The sequence below is a fragment of the Anser brachyrhynchus genome (genome assembly GCF_964034855.1).
Source record: "Anser brachyrhynchus genome assembly, chromosome: 2".
Classification (NCBI taxonomy): Eukaryota; Metazoa; Chordata; class Aves; order Anseriformes; family Anatidae; genus Anser; species Anser brachyrhynchus.
Window position 1 is genome coordinate 119,112,090 of NC_137695.1, and position 19,041 is coordinate 119,131,130.

General features: G+C 41.2%; 1 protein-coding gene and 1 long non-coding RNA gene across 6 annotated transcripts in view; one reads left to right on the top strand and one right to left on the bottom strand.

Moving 5' to 3' along the window:
- The window catches only part of PCMTD1 (protein-L-isoaspartate (D-aspartate) O-methyltransferase domain containing 1), a 41,697-nt gene extending 35,721 nt beyond the window's left edge, over positions 1 to 5,976 (bottom strand). The window contains exons 1-2 of one of the 5 annotated variants that reach the window (XM_080578723.1): positions 5,692 to 5,948; positions 1,328 to 5,098 (exon numbers count right to left, since the gene is read on the bottom strand). The gene's annotated coding sequence lies outside the window, so the exon portion shown is untranslated. Of the gene's footprint in view, positions 1 to 1,327; positions 5,099 to 5,132; positions 5,401 to 5,691 lie in introns of those variants that run through there. The other 4 variants (XM_080578728.1, XM_080578722.1, XM_080578727.1 and 1 more) reach the window with 4 other exon arrangements.
- Positions 5,977 to 6,312: 336 nt separating this feature from the next.
- Positions 6,313 to 12,613, top strand: LOC308189068. Its single transcript, XR_013945992.1, has 3 exons — positions 6,313 to 6,997; positions 7,599 to 9,585; positions 10,891 to 12,613. It is a non-coding gene; the product is annotated as an uncharacterized lncRNA (long non-coding RNA).
- Positions 12,614 to 19,041: the final 6,428 nt, after the last annotated feature.

Genomic DNA, 19,041 nt, shown 5'->3' on the forward strand with positions numbered 1-19,041 from the left:
TATTATGTAAGAATCCTAACTTGATTATACCTCTTACCTCTAAATCTATTGACAGAGGTAGGTAGATATCAACTGAAAAAAATTGCCAGTGACAGTCAAATGCCTCCTGATTGAACATTATCTAGTATTACCAAATTGTTGCTACTCATTCTGAAAACAATTTTTGCATTTGCTTGATTTACCATTAGAAATATGTACCCATCATTAAGGACAATAACGAGCCAATCGTTAAAAAATGTAAGGAAGAAACAATCATGATTGACAGGTTAAATAAGCATTTCTATTTAGCAATTATGCAAATAAAAGCTTTTGTAATAACAAACTGTTGATACTTGACATGTGATTCAGGTGCTTAAACACAGACCTCCAGTATTATTGCAGATGCTCACACTAACTATAGGCTACCCAGGCTATGATAGCAACAATTAGTGTTAAGTAATGCAACGGAAATCGCTTCTGCACACATCCTGTCCTTGCTTCCCTCTGAATATGTGAGAAGAGTTGCTGCTGCTGGGTGATTTAAGACCTGTAGAAAAAACACAAACTTCTCGTGGCTGAAGGAATGGGTCCTTTGAAAGGAAATGGCAGTTGGGTCTGGAAAAGTATCATCAGCCAAAAGATTTGTAAGACAAGAAACCAAAAGAAAAGAACCTGGAGGCATTGCAGGTCCTATGAACAAACTAAATACAGTCACTACGCAGGCTGGTTGTGCATATGCATATTTATATATATGTAAAAACACAATCTCCAGTAAAGCATGCCTGTTAGCAGCCCAGACAAAAGTTATCCTTTCTCTAACTGCTAGGCTACTTCTATCTGGATTTATCCTGCCTGTCACTTTTCATTCCCAAATTTCATAAAAATTTAGACCTTCCCATATAACAGCACTAGACACCTATTTGAAGTTGCTATAGAGTAAACACCTTTCCATATCTGCAATGTGAAACTATTTTCTTTACAAGCTTTCAGGCACTACATTTCACTATCAAACTATTTGCTCCCTAAACCCAAGTTTCTAAACAGCATTTTTAAACAGTAATTCTATTTTTCTTCCTTTACAACCTAGAAACACTGCAAATCAAATTAAGCATTTGTTTTGTGAATCCACAGTGATCAAATACTATCTTGAGAAAATCTGCAGTGAAATACAGCATTTTAAATATTGAGGGTTATGATTTCTTAAGTCACGTTAATGATACTCCCCAGGTATCTTAAATCTCAAACTCCCTGTAATTCATACAACTCGGTATTCTGCATTTGGAACACAATAGATCTTTACATCTTTTCTTCACTAAACACTATACAAAACAAAAACTCCAAAACTAGCCTTCATTAAATGCATCTTCTAAGCACCGGGCTCCAAGCCTTGATCTGTCACACGGCAGCCTTCTAACTACAGGAGCAGTTTATTCCTGTTTCATGGTCACCTCCCCAGCCCAGAACTCCCCCACAGGAGAAAGCACCAGAATGTGTAGCCCAGAGTTACCATGGTGACTTCCTGATGTCACCTCTGAACTATTTTAGGGCTGTAGGGTTTGGGTGTTTTTTTTAAACTGCTCTATGGTTACTTCTAAAACACTGTTTTCCTCCTAACAATGACAGAGGGTTTGCGTATCATTTTAAAGGACTGATAAGATTACTTGAGAAGTCACACACCTATTGTAGTCACAATGTACAAGTGATGGACACCTCAGTTGCTTTCTAGATACAACTTCAAATACCTCTTGCATTCAGAACTAAGTTTCTTTGGATTAACCACCATTTTCAAAGGTATCCTCACTTTCAGTTTACTTTTACTTGTTATCTTAAAATTTCCCAACAAGCTTCTAATCATCTTGCAATTCAGACTTCTGTAGATTTTTAAAAAGAATTCACATGCAGTTGTCAGGATTTCAAGCTCCTTGTGATGAGTTAACAGCACTGCCAACTCCACAGTAGCAACGCTAACTCTGAAGTAAGAAGTTGGCATGATATATCAGGAGGACAAAAAGGAGAGAAAACTAACACTACTGTTCTGAACAGCAGCCCGCTAATCCTTCAATCCTGAAAAGATACTCAACATCCTAAACTGCTACAAATTCTGTCCTTTCTTCAAGGTGCAGAAGCCCAACCCAATTTTCTTAAACAAAACAGCAGCAACTGCTTTAAGGGCTTGCAGTCAGCAGGCCTGAAGCCTCTAATTAACATCCAGAACACACAAATAAGCCCCAGAGGAATTGGAGCACAATACTTATTTCCAGATGTTTTAATGTAATTATATCCACATTATTTAATATAAATTCCCTAAAACTCCATAAAAGAGGTAAGAAATGAAAAAGTGCAATTGCACTTCTGCAAAGCAAACATTAGAAAAGTTCTCTTTCAGAAAAACCCCATGTTCTAGTTCAAGAAGATGAAGCATACCAATCTACCTGATCTACCTCTGACCCTACCAGAAGGCTCCTAGAGCACCTTTATGCAAGTCACGTCCCTAATTATTTATTTGCAAAACAAGATGGCACACATTCTTCCCACCTTCAGTTTGAAGAAACTATATTCTAAATAGGAAAAATGAATTAGATAATATTCAGTGATGTTTGCATCCGAAACTGCCAAGCACTGTAAATTTCAAAGCACTTTTCTGACACAGAGGTAACTCATGATCAGCTAGAGAATCACTTGCAGTTCAAACAGCACAGTAAAACAGAGTTTTACTCTCTATTTTACTCTGAAACTCCTACTGACTTGGGAACATGGTAGGAAATGAAAGGAACAGGTACATGTAAAGATGCTTCTCCTCCAGAACTGACTGTATCCTCGGTTACTTCCTACCATCCACTGAAGACTTGAATAAATATTCCTTTACTATTTCAGAATTACTTTTATTGCTTTTGTCTTAAAAGTCTTAAAATTACTTGCATAAATGTTTCTGGAAAGCCACATGGAAAAATTATTTTGCCAATATTAAATTTTTGGAATACCTTCAGAAGAAACTGTGTTACTACCTACCTCTTGCAGTAGTAACCTGAAAATTGGTCCTTGTTTTACTGTTCTTTCAAGTTTGCCTAGAAAAGTTACAGGCAACATGCTTTTTAGAGACTTCCACCTGCATCAATATCATGCCTAACTTTACCTTCAGAACACACACACAAAATCTCAAAGCAAGAGCTCTTCCAAGTTTACAGAAACACAGCCAAGTAACTGCTCTGGTGCAGTCTAGCACAGGCATGGAAAACTACAATACATGTTTGGCAGCTAGGTTCTATTATTAGACTCTTATAAGGCAGAAGGCTCTTCAGAAGGAGCTGTTACAGCTTGGGCAGTCATCAACAAAAAAAAACAGAAGACTACACAGTAAAAATGACCAATCTGGCAGGATTCCAGATTCTTGCCAATCTGGCAAGGACTATAAAAACGGCAAGACTTCATAAATCAATAAATGTAGTGTTTCGGTATTGAAGCTGGCTGTTCAATCACCTGGAGCAAGTCACAACAAAAACAAAAAGGTTGAGGTTGGATGAAGAAAATCCATAGAAAAAGCCAATTAGGAGAGGCAGAAAATTTTTTACAAGGCCTTTGATGGGAAGATTATGCAGGGAAGGCACCTTATCCTACACAGACCCAGAGATAGCATTTGGCTGTCCTGAGTGCAAGTTCAACATTATGTAATCTTCCCCAGTTCTGCAGTTTTATGACGTTCTCCTCACTGCAGACCTCCCAACAACATCCAATTGTTTTTCCTTGCATTTCTGAGGGACACTTACTGTTGTCAAGCACATCTGGCTACATGTCCATCTCCAAAGCCCTCATTGTGGTTTTCTGACCTCCACGACGCACCTTACGTTCCTATCATTACCTTTATTCACCCAAAAGCAGTTAAGATGATGATAGATCTTTCACACATTTGTCCACCTACACATCCAAAACATTTTTCAAAGTCTTCCAATAAATCGGGCACAAGTTCCACAGAAAACAGCTCCATTTATCCTAACCTGATCCATTCCAGAGATGGTCTATCCTGTACCCACAATAAAGTAAAGGGGGGGGGGGGGGGGGGGGCAAGAATCACAAATTATTATTCCTTCACAAGAATAACACAAAGGCATCCTCACAACACTCTTTTGTAATTTACTAACTTTAAGCATCAGATTTACCAGATTTTTGCATCCTGAAGGCTTTCTTTTTAATACAGAGGGCACAGGAACAAAATGAAGTGGTATCTTCATTATATCATTGAAGTGCTGATTATCCTTGTCTGTGTGCCTGGGAGTTTACTGCTTGTTATCAGAAGGAAACTTCTTCGCTGAAGTGTGCAGTTGAGCTGTGCTTAACTTTTACTTGACAGGATACCCAGTAAGAGGGCAGTACCTACACGGCTACTAGTAAGTACCACAAGGACACAAGCATTCTCAGCACACTGCAGGAGCTCCTATCTTCTCTTACACAGACCCCAAAACTGTCTTCCTCCTTCTGTCCAAGAAGGAGGGATCTTCTTCTCCACCCCAGGAGCTCACTTTCACCACAGCAGTTTTGTTTTGTTTTTTCTGTTTTATTTTCTCCCTTCTGCTGTCAAAGTCAGCACTGCACAAACCAGGCCCCAGCTGCTGCCTGCGTATCCCACACACACCAAGATTCCTCCCCCGGCTCCGCAACGAGCGGACAAGGGGACGGCACAACGAGACGGGGCACAGCCGGGTGACGACGCCGAAGGGCACCCACCACAGCCAGCAGGAGGGAGAGGAGGCGGCCGGGTCCCGCTCCTCCTCCAACGCAGGAGCGCGGTGTAAACAGCGCCTTTATGGCAAAATCCGGCCTGCTCGCAGCACCCTGCCCCTATACCTCGGCTGGGGGGGGTGAGGGGGGGCAAGGGGCGTCCTCAGCCCGCAGCCGGGGTATTTGGGGCTGGCCAACGAGGCGTTTCGTCCTCCTCGCCGCCGCCACAGCACCTCCTCCGCCGGCCGGGGCTGCATCACCTCCCCTCGGGGCCAAACAAAACGCTGCTGCCTCGCCTCCTCCTGCTTCCTCCGAAACGCCCCGGGAGGCAACCCCACACGGCCCTCGGGCTGTTAGGGCTCGGGGGAGGGGAAGCGGAGTCACCTCCCGTCCTCGCTGCGCTTCCCTGGTTAAAAAAAGAGAAAGAAAAACAAACGCACCGGGAGGAGGAGGCGGCAGGGCACGGACCTCCTGCACGGGACAGGCGCTCCCCTCCCACGGCTGGAGCCCCCCCTTGAGCTCCGCACAGCCGCTCCGGCCCCACGGCAGCACCCCTTTTTTTTCCCCCTTTTTTTTTTGAGGGGGGGAAACACAAATTATTTATTACGCAGCCGACGGAAGAACGCGGGGGGGGGGGGGGGGGAGGAGGCGGCACAGGCTGCCGAGGGCGTACGCAGGCGGTCCCCGTCCCGGACCTCCCCCCCCGCAGGGGCAGGCTGTCCCGGCTCTACAAAAACAACCCCCCCCCCCAAAATCCCGATTCCTCCCCCCCAAAATCCAACCCTCCAAACCCCCACCTCCAAAAGAGAAAAAAAAAAAAAAAAAACCATGCGCCTGCGCGCGGGGCCAACGGACAATAGGCAACAACGCTCCCCCAAAGGGGGGGGGGGTTGCCTTGTTCCCCCTCAACCTCCCTGGCTCTCACACGGCGACACCCAGGACCCTTCCCCCCCCTTGAGCCCCCCGACCCCTCCTCGCCCTCCGACCCCCGGCGCTTACCCAGCCCGCAGCTACCCGCGCGAGGGGACGGTCGGAGTCGCTCCGGTCGATCTGCGCGAAGAGCTGCGGGGGCTATCTATCGCCCGCTGGGGGCTGGGGGGTGTTTGGGGGTGCCGGGGCAGGCGGAGGACGCTGCGTGCCCCCCGCTAGGGCCGAGGTGCGGGACCGCCGCCGCTGTTTGTTGGTGTGAGACGGCGCCGCTGGGGGAGGAGGGGCCCCAACAGCTGAGAGGATGTAAACAGAAGGTCACGTGACGCGCCCGGCAGAGGGAGCCGGGCCCCCTCCGCGCCGGCTTGAAAGGGGAAGGGAGGGGGGAGGGCGTTGGGTTCGGCCCGTGATTGGTCGCGCTTATCGAGCCCGAGGGCCAATGGGAGGCCTGCGTTCACGGTTGTCGTCATCGGTCGCCGAGGCACGAGGGGGTACTTTCCTTCCCTCCGCGACCCGAGCCGGCTGGCGGCGGGCCGGGCCCCGCGGCCGGGGCAGGGACGGGGAACGGGGAACGGGGCCCGGCCGTCGTCGGGGGGCGCTGGGGGTGTCAGAGGGACCGGGGGGTGTCGAGGGGGCGGCCGCGGAGGGGGGAACCGGCACCAGCAGGAGGGCGAAGGAGGACGCGAAGTTGCGTAGACCCGAAAAACTGGAAAAATTTGCAGTTTAGGAGAGATCCCAGGGCGGGCTGAGGGGAGTTTGGGAAGGGAGGAAGGGCTGTGGAAGGGAGGAGACGGGGCTGAGTGGCAGGGAGGGCAGTCCGAGGGCCCGGGGCTCCAGAAGTGTGGGACGGGACGTGTGGCGTGGGGTCTCTCGGGCATCCTCTCATGTTTGGCTTCAGAGGGAGGTGGAGGGATGATAAGGGATTTGGGGAGTCAGAGAGCAGGGAAAGTAGGCTGCTTCTGGTGGGTTCAGGAACCAAAGCAAAAGTTTAGCCGTGGTAAGACTTGCAGCTTGGCTACTCGGTTTTCCTTTGAGGAAAGGAACGAGAAAGATTGGAGATAGAGTCAGAAAATAGATGATGCTCTGGTGGAACGCTAAGTTCATACTGAGCAACTGTTCAAGCACGGTTTTTTTTAGGGACTTAAGGCCACTGGGATATGAAACCGGAAGGTCCTGAATGGATGTTACGATTGAAACAGCACCTTTGGTACCTCAGTGACATTTACAATGATAATTTAATCTGGAGCAGTTTAAGCATTGACAGTCTTGCAAAATGCAATTGCGAGGTGTGAGGTTTTGAGTTTTAGTCAACGTTTGAGTAGTGGTGGAGCAGGATTTCTAAAAGTCCTGAGAAATGAACTACATAAAAATGTAGCTGGTAAGAGGCTGGGAGTGAGTATTACAGGGGGGTGGGGCCCGGGGGGGGGGGGGGGGGGGGGATAGTTAATGTCTGCAGCACACAATTAAAGTGGAGGTAATTGGCAACATAAGGGGGGAGAGTTTCTGACAAGCTAAGACTGATAAATGATTTTACCTTTTGTTAGTTTGAGAGATTCAAATAGTCATTACTCTGATGCACCCTTGCATGACAGGAATGGAGGAGAAACAGAAAATTTCCATGTTTACATTGAAATATGCCTCATCCTCAGATAATAAATACTTTTTGCTGACCCTAAGAAGTGAATGTTTTTTCCACGAAGAATTTTTGGACAGATTTGTAAGTGTGTGCAATGCCCTGCCTATTGGGTGTGTGATTTCCTGCTTTTCATTCCCTCTCTTACCATCGTATTCCTAGATCTGCTCACATATAACCAACACATCCCCGTTACCTGTCAGACAAAATTCACTTAATCAATATTCACTCAGGATAGAAGTTGTGGCCATGTTTTGCTCATTTGATTTTAAGGACATTTTCTGATAGCGTTTTTCCTTAAAGATTACCATGGTATGCACTAACATTGTTTTCTTTCCATTTGCAGTACACATGAACGTCAGATTAGGAGGCTCATTCTGCCCTCCTCTCTCAAAGCTGAAAAGAAGCTTCAATATTGAGGTCTAACAGAAAATTCTACCCAGTCAATTATGGTTCTACTACTGCCTGTTAACCATCTTCAGAACAGAAGTAAGGTGCATATTTTCTGTTGCAGTATCTTGCGTCTTGATGAAAAGCACTTCTTAAAAGCACAGTGAACATCCTTTCACTCTCATAAAACAATGGTTATTTAAACTAATGTGCCCCTTAAACTCTGTTATTCTTTGAAAGTGTTTTTTTTTTGGCTTTGTATTTATTTTCTGTGCAGATTTAAGCATTACTTACTCTTTCAGTATTTTGTCCTGATGTTCTGTTATTTTTTGAATGATTGTACAAATAAAGTATGAAGTAGATGACAGGCTCCAATTTGTCTTCATTCTCTGCTGCTGGTGAAGGTTATAAAATTCACATGCCTAGTAGAAATATATGTACTTAAGACTTACATTTTTATAGGTAAATTTGAAATTGGCTACTCATGATCATTAAGGTTAAATATAGAAATGTAGCTGTTATCATACTGAAATGAAAATCAGATATGCACATCAATTTATGATGAAAACTATTCCAAATAAAGATGATGTCATATATATTGATTAGTTAGGCATATTGAATTTCTTACGTACATACAAAAATGTTACTCTTTAGACTAAAACAGCATTTTGGCCTTCCTAAAAATGGCAGTAGCTTAGAAGTAGAATGATGCAAACAGCATTCATTGGATATAGTCCTCTTAATTTAAAAGTAACAATGTATAATTTCAATGTTTATATTTTTGTGCACATCTCAGATTATGAAAACCATTTATATATCATTGCATTTAAATTGGCTTGCCTTGAGTTTCAACTTTATGTTCTGTGGTATTTTTCAAGTATTTTCATATGCTTTGGGAGATAATATATTTATTTAAAAAAAAAAAAACATTTTTGTTAAAATGTTGTTTTCAGAGATACTCAGTTACCAAAATGGCCTCTAAAGCTTGACGTTGTAAAATTTTTGACTGTTTTAGCTGACAGCATTCAAAATATTTTTGATGTTCTGCGATGCAGTCCAATAAAGTTAAAACATTATAATGTTCTGTTGGATTTCTTAAGGTTTGGATTTCTTAGGTATTACCCGTACCAAGTAAGAATTTCTTTCTTCCCTATGGAAGGACGTAAAGGACCCACATTTAAGCTCTATTTCTATGTCAATTATTTCATATTATGGTGCATGCATTTGAATGTTGACACAGGTTTTTAGACAATACTGAAAACTTAAAAATTGTCATTTTGAAACTGATCATTTTCTGATGCTGCCATTTTCTGTAGTTAATGAAAAAGATTTTACATGTAATTTTTCATTCTTTTTTTTTTCCTTTTGCACTGACTTTTCTAGATGTGTAAAAAAAGACATAGTACAAAGGCTTAGAAACAAACGCTAAAGTAGGTGTTTCAACTAAGACTAATGTTGTGTGGGTTATCAGCCATGTGTTTTACCTACTGACGAACATCAGAAGTACTGCTCTGAATGCTAGCACTTAACTTCCTCAACCACACTTGTTATAGCTAGTGTCTAGTTATATAGAGTTTTAGTTAGCTAAGAAAAATAATGAAGAAGTAATTGATCATGGCCCTGAAATCCAAAAAAAAAAAAATTCCTTCTTTATGGAAAGTACTTGTACCTGAGTTTTCAACTGATGCTTTACAAAGGGAATAAAATTAGGATGTAGTGTTGGGTCTGCACGAGTCTGAAAAACACACGTAAGAAGCACCCCCAGAAAGTAATAAAATAGAGATGAACCAATGTAGAATATAAGCTACAACTAAAATACTATGGGAATGTAATTATCCAAAAATGCATAAAACTAAATCTAAATTTCTGTTTAAAGCGTAATCCCTGGGTATTCTCTATATATTCAGATGAATTGGCTTGAGTGAGATGATGCAAAGATCTGGGTAAGTAGTATTTGATAATATATCATAATTTTTGTTACAGCTTCTTGTTTGAAAGTTGTTTTTAAAATAATAGAAATGTTAAGATCTTCTAATCCAGCAAGACCAATTGTTAGAGATCCAGTGGAATGAAATAATTGTAAAAGATATAGTATTGCCAACTCTTGCAAATTTAATGCTTTCTATCTAACATTTTTCCTTATTGAGAATGATCGTCATCTTCCATTATGCCAGTGAAGCATGAACAAAAAGTTGTCCTCAAAGAGATGGCAGCACCAGAGTTTACAGAGTTAATGGTAGTTGCTGTCTCTGTCTCCTTTATTGTCATTAGAGGCACAAGACATGGCCAATGTAGCATAGCCATTAGAAATTTAAAATGTTGGAGTTGAAGAACTCTGGGCAAATAGTTCCAGAAATAGCAGCCATATATAAGATAAGAAGAATTCATTATTTTCTGAATTTACGCTTAGTCTAATATTTAGATTGATTTGAAGATCAGAAGCTGCTGCTTTCCTTCTGCTCCACAAAATAAAAATAGTGTCTTCATACTAGAAACTATACCAAAAGCTGATATATTTTTAATTTATGTTTAAATCTTGTAACTTGGGGCAACTCTTTGAAGTATGACATCCTGTTTCTCATTTGTTTTATGTGTACTTTTTTTCTAAAGTTTCCACAATTAGACTTCCTTCCCCCAATCTAATCTCACTTTTCTTTTTTGTTTCATCTTTAATTATAAGGCACTTTAAAATTACAGTTGATTTTTTGGGCTGTTTGGTATGCCTTCTCCTTCTGATATTTTTGCCTTAATATAGTATATGCATTGAGCTTTTTTTTTTGTTGTTGTTGTTTTTTCGTCATTGCCTTTTATTTTTGGTGACTTTCCTTTCTTGGCAAGCCTTGATTGGCCATCTTATAGTCGTAGAGCACACAGAGCATGTGTTGTATAAGTAGAAGCTACACTTTTTGGATATTGTCCTCTGTTCCCTACGGTACATACTGCTTCTGGAAAGAGGATACAGTGAACATGTACTTCAGATTGTATCCTATATTGTCAATGACATAGCCTGTGTCAGGAAGAGGTCTTTGAAATTCAGCAGAGCTGCAGTGTCTTTCTCCTGGCTTGAAGATTTGGTCTTCCCACATTAGCATCTTGTCTCAGAGCAAAAAATACTGCAGTGTTGAGAATATTTCAAACAATGCAGAGGGGAACGTAATAACTTCTGGAAAGCAGTTTATTTTACCCCAAATGTTTGGCCTATCTATCTTACTTTTAAAATGTTTTATGTATTTTTTTTTCCCTCCCAGAGACTGGAATATACTTTTTGTGTCTCTCATCTATATCCCAGCAGCTATAATGTCACTTCCAAAGATTTATGGTGAGTACTGTTCCAGTTCCCAGGAAGGCTGATGAGGTCCCACAGAGTACCAAAGCCAAGCTGAGTCGGTTCAGTTGCATATACAGCACTGACAGTTAAACTGTAATGGAGTAGTCTGACTACATGGTCCTGTGTCACGTCGTAACCTCCAGCTCTAATGCATTAGCAAAACGTCGAGCTGGCTCTGTATGCTGTTGTTGTGGTCCTCTGAAACAGGAATGCAGTTACACTGCTTTCAGGTGTGACCTGGCTCTGGAAGTAGTTTAGTCACATTTGTAGGGTGCTGCTTTTACAGATGAAACTTGATAGATCTCACCTGTAAGACTGGTGAGATCTACATGTGCAAGCTGTAGTGTTTCTATATCTTGGGCCTATTTAATTTGCAGTTTGGGTAAACAATCCCAGGATAACAGTCTTAGATAAGTGTTTATATGCTGATCATGCTTAAGATCAGAGTAACGTCTCCCAAAGGCTCCAAAGCTAGTTGATTGAAAGAGGTATCTTTAAAGGGGGTAAATTTTTTTGTGTCTCCGAGTGAGCAGGAATAGCAGTGATATTTACACCTAAAAAAAAAAAAGCAGTGATATTTACACCTAAAGTGATATATATCTGCATAAATCTGGATGGCAGAGCGCAGGAGGTTTTTTCACTTACCACGGAGTCCTGTGTTAAGGTAGTGTTACCGTTCTCAGGTCCCCTGGAGCAGTCATGTTGGCAGTGCTCCTTCCTGGGTGTGGACAAAGGGTGGCACACACCCTTTGGGAAGGAGTATTATTTTAGCTGCCAAAAAGTACGTTATGCTCAATTCGTATTTTGAAAGATTGAAAATACATGCTAGAAATATACATATGTATATTTTAACTGAAGGATGAAATGAAACCAAATCTGCGGCCATAATCATTGGTCTTAATGATATGCCACATATGATCTGCTGTTTGACCTTCAGATTACTTTTCTAGTTTACTGCTCGTGCCTTCATCTTCTTTTCTTCTGTTAGGAAGGTTTTCTTCTGTTTCTTTCTGTTAGGATCATAACAATGGAAGGGTTCCAATGGTCTGTAATCACTGATAATTATATAACCAAAATCAAGATCAATTGTATAAACAATCAAATGTATAAAAATAAAAATTCAAATTTGTTACCAAGTCAAGTGTTTGTCTTTTAGATCTCATCTCTAGAATTTACCTATTCATCTGTATGATGTTTTACAAATAGGGTATTTTAAGCCAAAAATTATGAATACCCACTTTCATTATGTATTTTTTCCATGTTCCCTGATGGGAAAAGAAATGTCTTCCTTCAGTGTTTCTGCTTTCATCCATTTGTAACTTGTCACAGAGGTATATTAGTATACAACATGAATATTTCAGCAGAAAGTGTCACCTCTGTCCTACTCATGGATTGTAAACTGTAAGCACGAGACATTCTCCATGAAGATATGTTGATTTGTCTCTAGCTGTAACTGACAGTGAGTCAACAACAGATTTTGTGTCATTCTTTGCTTAAATCAAGAGGGTGTTTTGCTAAATTTATGATGCTGTTTTCTTTATAAGCAACACAGCATTTCGAACTGAGAAAAATTATATGCCACCATGATTAATACTTTGAAGCCAAACAGTTCATGAGCTTCCCTTGAACGAGTCACTGTTAAAAGGAAGTTACTATATTTTGCATCTTAAATAATTGCTCAATTTTATTCTGAAATAAGTGTTGGGAATTTTCCTGTTTGTTTGTTGTGTTGTTTTTTTTGTCTGATTTTTGTTAATCAAATATGGAACAATATATAATTTAATTTATATAAATTGACATTTAACTTGTAGAGCCACTCTTCTTGTGTATGAGCTAATAATACATTATCATTAATCCTCTTAAGGATAGTCAACTGGCCTCTATGCAATAATTTAAGAGGCTTTTAAGTCTAATCATTCACTTAGAGTTACAATCTGTTAGGTATCTGTTTCTTACATGCTGCCTTTAAGTAGGAAAGATGAGAAAATCTATCGGTATGTTGCAAATTTGTCAAAAATCCACGTCTCTCGTTTCATTTCTAACATTTAATATTTTGGCAGAGTGAGAAGTTTAACTTTTTTCCTATGAAGATTTAAATCTTTTAAACAATAGGATTCAGTTGTTATACACATTATGTTAATCTTCTTTTGGATGTATAAAACCCTTCTTTTCCATTGCTGTAATTACTTGAGTATGGATACAGAGAACAATATGCATATGGGTGAACTACATAGCAGTAGCAGGCATTGGATTACTTTCACGAGTTTATGGGATGTCAAAGTAGGTAGGAGAAGATAAAGAGTGAAATAAAGTAGATGGATAAAGGGACAAGCCAGGAAACAGAAGAAAGAGATTATGGCATGCAACTGGGATTTGAGAAGTTACAGAAGATTGCAGAAAATAGCTAATGAGAACAGTGTAAACAAAGCTCAAAAATACAACTTTTTTTTTTTTTCCTCTTCCTGACTACACAAATCTCTCTATGGTCATTTCTGCAGCTTTCTACTATCACTAAGTGCAGGATATTTTCTGCCTTCAGCCTTTCTCATACAAGGAGAGGTATACTGAGATACATCTAGGCCATAGTGTCTGTATCATGGAAAAAGTGTCACTAGCATATTTTGGGAAGGCTCTGGAAAGAAAGAGCAGGCGAAGAAGGAAAAGAATAAAAAAAGACTCTGAAGGCAACATCTTGTAAGTGAGGTATGCTGATAGTGAGAATGGTAGACTTGGGCACCTCCTTGCACTTGTGTGATATGCTGAACACTTTCAAGTGACTGACTTTTAAGAGAGATTCCCTTTTGACAGGCATGGTGGCCCCTGAGCTTATATAAGAGCAGGGGTGTGCTCTGTGTGTAAGGCAGGGCTAGCCAGGAGCACAGAATGTGCAGTGCCCTCACTGACACGGAACAGTCCAATAGCACCTGAGCTAAACAAGCAAAGCAGAATGGTCCAGCAACAGCTCCTGTGAACAGCCCATCCGTCACAAGACAAGGTAACATGCCAGAACTAAGAAGATGAATGCCGGAAATCCAAACAACAATTTAGGGATGGAGATGGTAGGTATGCTTGCACTGTACAGCAGCCTGAGGTTAAACGGATCTCCGGGGGCCATGGGCAGGGTTGTGAGTGGAGGTCCCAGGTGGGCCTGTGAAGGCTAATGGGTGCATTTAGCCCTGATATTGAGCATTTCAAAGTATTGAGCCCAAATTAAGCTCTTTTACAGTTTAATTTGGCAGGCCAAACTTTGCAGTGAATATGTCAATGCAAGGTATAATAACCAGATTAACTTTGTACTGGTTAGTCATGTTTAAGATCCAACAAAACAAAACAACAACAACAAAATTGTTTTAGATGATCTGTTGTGTTAAAAAAAAAAAAGTTGAAAAAAGTTGGTGATATTTTTCATTTGTTTTATTTGGCCTAACACATATATCTTACTGTGCAAGACAAGGAAAAATAAGCAGACCATTGTTAATGTTAAGCCTTGACTTAGGCTAGCATTTTCTTATTTCATACTGCTAATAGTGAAAGACCTTGTTAAAGCCAACTCATTCTAACATGCAACAACAGGAATGAACATTTTGTACTCCAGAAGGTCTGAATAAGTGTCTAAGCCTCCATCCTCTAAATCATGTGGAAGATCCTATCATCCTGACTCCTGACAGTTCTCAATTTTCTACCAACCCAAAAAAGTGAAAAACTAAATAATCAAATATTTGACAATAAAACAACTATAAATCTTCAAAGGGATGGAAGGTCCTTAACTGTTTAACTCAATCTCTCTTTAACTTTTCATAGAATTTACATGAAATTGAAGAAAACCTAGGTATAGGAGAGAAAGATTTACTTGACTGGCTTTTTGAATAGTGTGAAAGTTAGTCAGTCTGCTGAAGTCAGCAACTGCTCATCAAGTAAAATAGTAGCTTCCAATCAGTGGGACTACATGTAAATAAGCATGTAGCTAAAACTTTCATAGCAAATGAAATTGTTTGGGATCCAACTGGGTTCATGCAGTTTCTTCAGATACATATGTATTAAGATTAAGAGCAAAATTATATACACGTATAACATACATATAGACAACAAAAAATAATTAAAAAAATTACAACTATTTAGTCACACTCCACTTTGTTCATACATATCTTTTATCATAAAATATTTATATGAAGACTACTGCATAGTTTCATATATTTTATGATTCCCTTCAATCTTCAGAAAAGTTGTCAGATTCTTTAGAGGATGATTTAGGAATAAATAAATAAAAGTAATTGCAGTCATTTCCTGAACCTCAGTTGTGAAGAGGAGATGGTAGAAGTGTCTTATTTTTGTGGAATAATGCACTAGAAACATATTTTAGAAAACCACAAAGAAAGATGCATCATAGACATCAAAGAGCTGTTCTGAATAATTTTACAAATGGCACACTTTCTTAGACTCTTGTTTAGGATTTTTTTTTCTCTTCTGTTATGACAGAGAAGCAGCTTTAGACATTGCTCAGTCGAACTTCATTCCAGATCCTTGAAAATTTGTGTGACACTTGTTTGGAACTTTTGGGACTTTGACCATTAGGGTGGCTTCAATTCCTTGTATAATATGTGTGAGATGCTGTTAGATCATCTAGGCAAGTGAGACCCCAAGGCTTTTTTTGTGGCCTTTCATTTGCTGCTGTCTTTATGAGTACTGACATTAACAAAGTCAATGCATTATCTTTCTTTATTCTGACTTTCTACCCTGTAGCCAGGAAGAATCTTTGCAGAAGGGAAGAAGTAGTACAAGAACATTAGTTCTTCTGTCTCCTGGTGATTTTAAGAACCATCTAATGACCTTCATTTAAGTCATTCACTGACCCCCTTTAAACCTTAGAACTAATTTCTTTTATCATAGGCTAATCAGTTTCTGGCAACAAAAACAAAGTACATGCTTGTAATGTTAGTGTAACTTTTCTTAACTAATTTAGCTGTTGCAGAAGAGCGACACCATTCATCTCAATCAGATCCTGGAAATCAAAACACAATCAGATGCTGATGATCTAAGCCGTAATAAGTACTTGATTTGTGACTCCGAGATGTAGGGAACTGTAATGGCTGAAGACATTTATTGTTAGAGGATGAAATATGTTCTTCATTCAACATGGGGAAGCAAAGATCCAGCAATTGAGTAATGTGGATTGCCTTCTTAGAGAGGCATGCTGCAAAGTTTCCAAGTATGCTAGAATGAAAATCTGACCTGCTATAACCAGTTTCCAAAATTTCAAACCAACTTACTCAAAACTTATGTTGCATCTGAAGATATTTAAACTTATTAAATATAAATATATATGAAAATGAACTGTGGTAAACTTTCTCATTGATGGTTATTATGTAAGCACCCTCTAAATATTAAGGTTGCTCTTATACACATTTTTATTTCCATAAAGGTCAGAGGGGGCTAATAACACCCAAAGGTGGTGTTATTGCAAAGGTCAATAACACTTCTTTATTTCCTCTGCCTTAGAGTATAAATTCTCGAGGACAGGGAATGTCATTACACGTTTTTATTATTGCATTTCACCAGTGTATCTCAGCTATCACAATTCTTCCTTTTAATAGATCGACTGGCTTTTGACATTCTGATGTTGATGTGGTAATCTTTATGGTGACAATTCTTCTGATTTTACAAGAAGTGATTTGAGAAACATGGCTATTAGCACAAATGAGGGAGGGAGGTATGTCACACTAGTCATAATTGTTACTAATTCTTAATGGAACCTTGTATAGATCTTAAACTAGAATCATACTAAACAAACCAAAACGTTTGAAATAACTGTCAGCACTTTACTGAGGGGAGTTTATTAAAAATCTGCAGAGAGATTTGTGTTTAGTTGGTATCCTACTGTTGTTATTCTTCCAGCTGGGACATTAATAGCAGAAAGATTGATTTGCTTTACCTATTTTTAGATTACTTTTCTTCACATGGTAAATACTAGAGAATCATCATAATGTTAGCAAAGCCCCAAAACTCCTAAACCTAGCTGGGAAGAGCGTAAACTAAAAAAGATTATGTGAATTTGGTAGGGATTCTACATCCAACAAAAGACAGAGTGTTTCTCCAAAAGGACCTGAATCTGCCAGTCAACTCCTATAAGTGAACACCTCACCCATACAGAAAATAAAGGACCATGGTATTCGTTACTTCTACCCACTCCTGTTATATTTAATGGCAAAGTTTTTAATGGAAGTTGAAGGATAATTTTTAATACAATTAAATAACAGTGAAGTAACGATACTTTTCATTCCCATAGCTTGTCAATGTAAAGATAATTATCGTCACAGATCTCTGTAGAATAGGCCTGTATCATTATCCTTATCTTATAGAGTACAGCGAGGCTCAGGAAGGTTAAACAATTTTCTCAGAATTAGAAAGAAAATATGGAAAACCAAGAATAGTACTCTAATTTCTTGTCACCGTGTTCTGTTCTGTTATCACAAGATCAGCCTTTATTAAGTTGTCATCTGAAGCACCTGGTAACTGGTTATGCCATGAAGAAATTAAATGAGAGGCATCCAAAGATCATTTAAGAGTGTACTGGGTTTATGTGACAAGGTTTTGGTAGCAGGGGTCTGCAGGGGTGGCCTTTGTGAGCAGAGCTCAGCAGCTGCCCCATGTCAGATCAGAGCCAGCTCCAGCAGGCTCCAAAAGGGACCTGCTGCTGGCCAGAGCTGAGACAGGGTGTGACGCTGGTTGGGCCTCGAGGAGAGAGGGGAGGAGAGGGGAGGAGAGGGGAGGAGAAGGGAGGAGAGGAGGGGAGAGGAGGGGAGAGGAGGGGAGAGGAGGGGAAAAAGGAGAAAAGGGGAAAAGGAAAAGGAAAAGGAAAAGGAAAAGGAAAAGGAAAAGGAAAAGGAAAGAAAAACCTGCTGCACAGCAGCAGCTGGGAAAGAGGAGTGAGAAGCAGCCCTGCAGCCCCCCAGGTCAGTGCAGCAGGAGGGCAGGAGGTGCTCCAGGCACGCAGCAGCAGTTCCCCTGCGGCCTGTGGAGAGGCCCCTGGTGGAGCAGGCTGTCCCCCTGCAGCCCATGGGTCCCACACGGAGCAGATCTCCACGCTGCAGCCCGTGGAGGAGCCCCCGGTGGAGCAGGTGGATGTGGCCTGGAGGAGGCTGCGGCCCATGGAGAGCCCCCGCAGGAGCAGGCCCCGGGCCGGAGCTGCAGCCCGTGGAGAGGAGCCCACGCAGGAGCAGGGGGTCTGGGGGGAGCTGCCGCCCGTGGGGGACCCGTGCTGGAGCAGTTTGCTCCTGGGGGATGGACCCCGTGGTACGGAGCCATGGGGGAGCAGTTCTTGAGGAGCTGCTGCCTGTGGGCAGCCCCCGCAGGCTCAGTTCGGGAAGGACGGCATCCCGTGGGAGGGACCCCACGGGCAGCAGGGGCAGAGAGGGACCGTGAAGGAGCAGCGGAGACCAAGCGTCAGGGACTGACCGCAGCCCCCATTCCCCTGTTCCCCTGTGCCATGCGGGGGGAGGAGTTAGAAGAGGATGGTTGGGGGGAAGTTGTCTTTAGCTTGGTTTGAGTTTCTCAATGCTCTAGCCTGTTAGTAATAGGTAATAAATCATATTACTCTCCGTGTGCTGAGTCTGTTTTGCCCATAATGATAATTGTTGAGAGATCTCCCTGTGCTTATCTCAACCCTTGAGCCCTTTGCATTGTATTTTCTCCCCCTTTCCTTTGAGGAGGGAGAGTGAGAGAGAGGTTGTGGTGGAGTTCAGCTGGGTAAAATCACCACAAGAAGATAAACTGTCAAGGCATAGATTATAAAAAGCATTGCACTGAAAATGAGTTTTGTCAGATATGTACCACTTGAAGTCCCCAGTGTGCTGCTTTGTTGAATGCAAATTTCTCATGGACTTTCTCTTCCTGACTGGAACACTCACCAAAACAACAACAACAACAAAAAGTTTGATTATATAGCAGAAATGGCCAGCTTGCGTGACATCTAGATCTCATCTAAGCATAACAAGTTTTCTTCTGCTACAGGGAGCCGAAAATACTGGTGATGTTCTCTAGTAGCTTTTCTACTCTAAGCTTTCATTTTTTACTA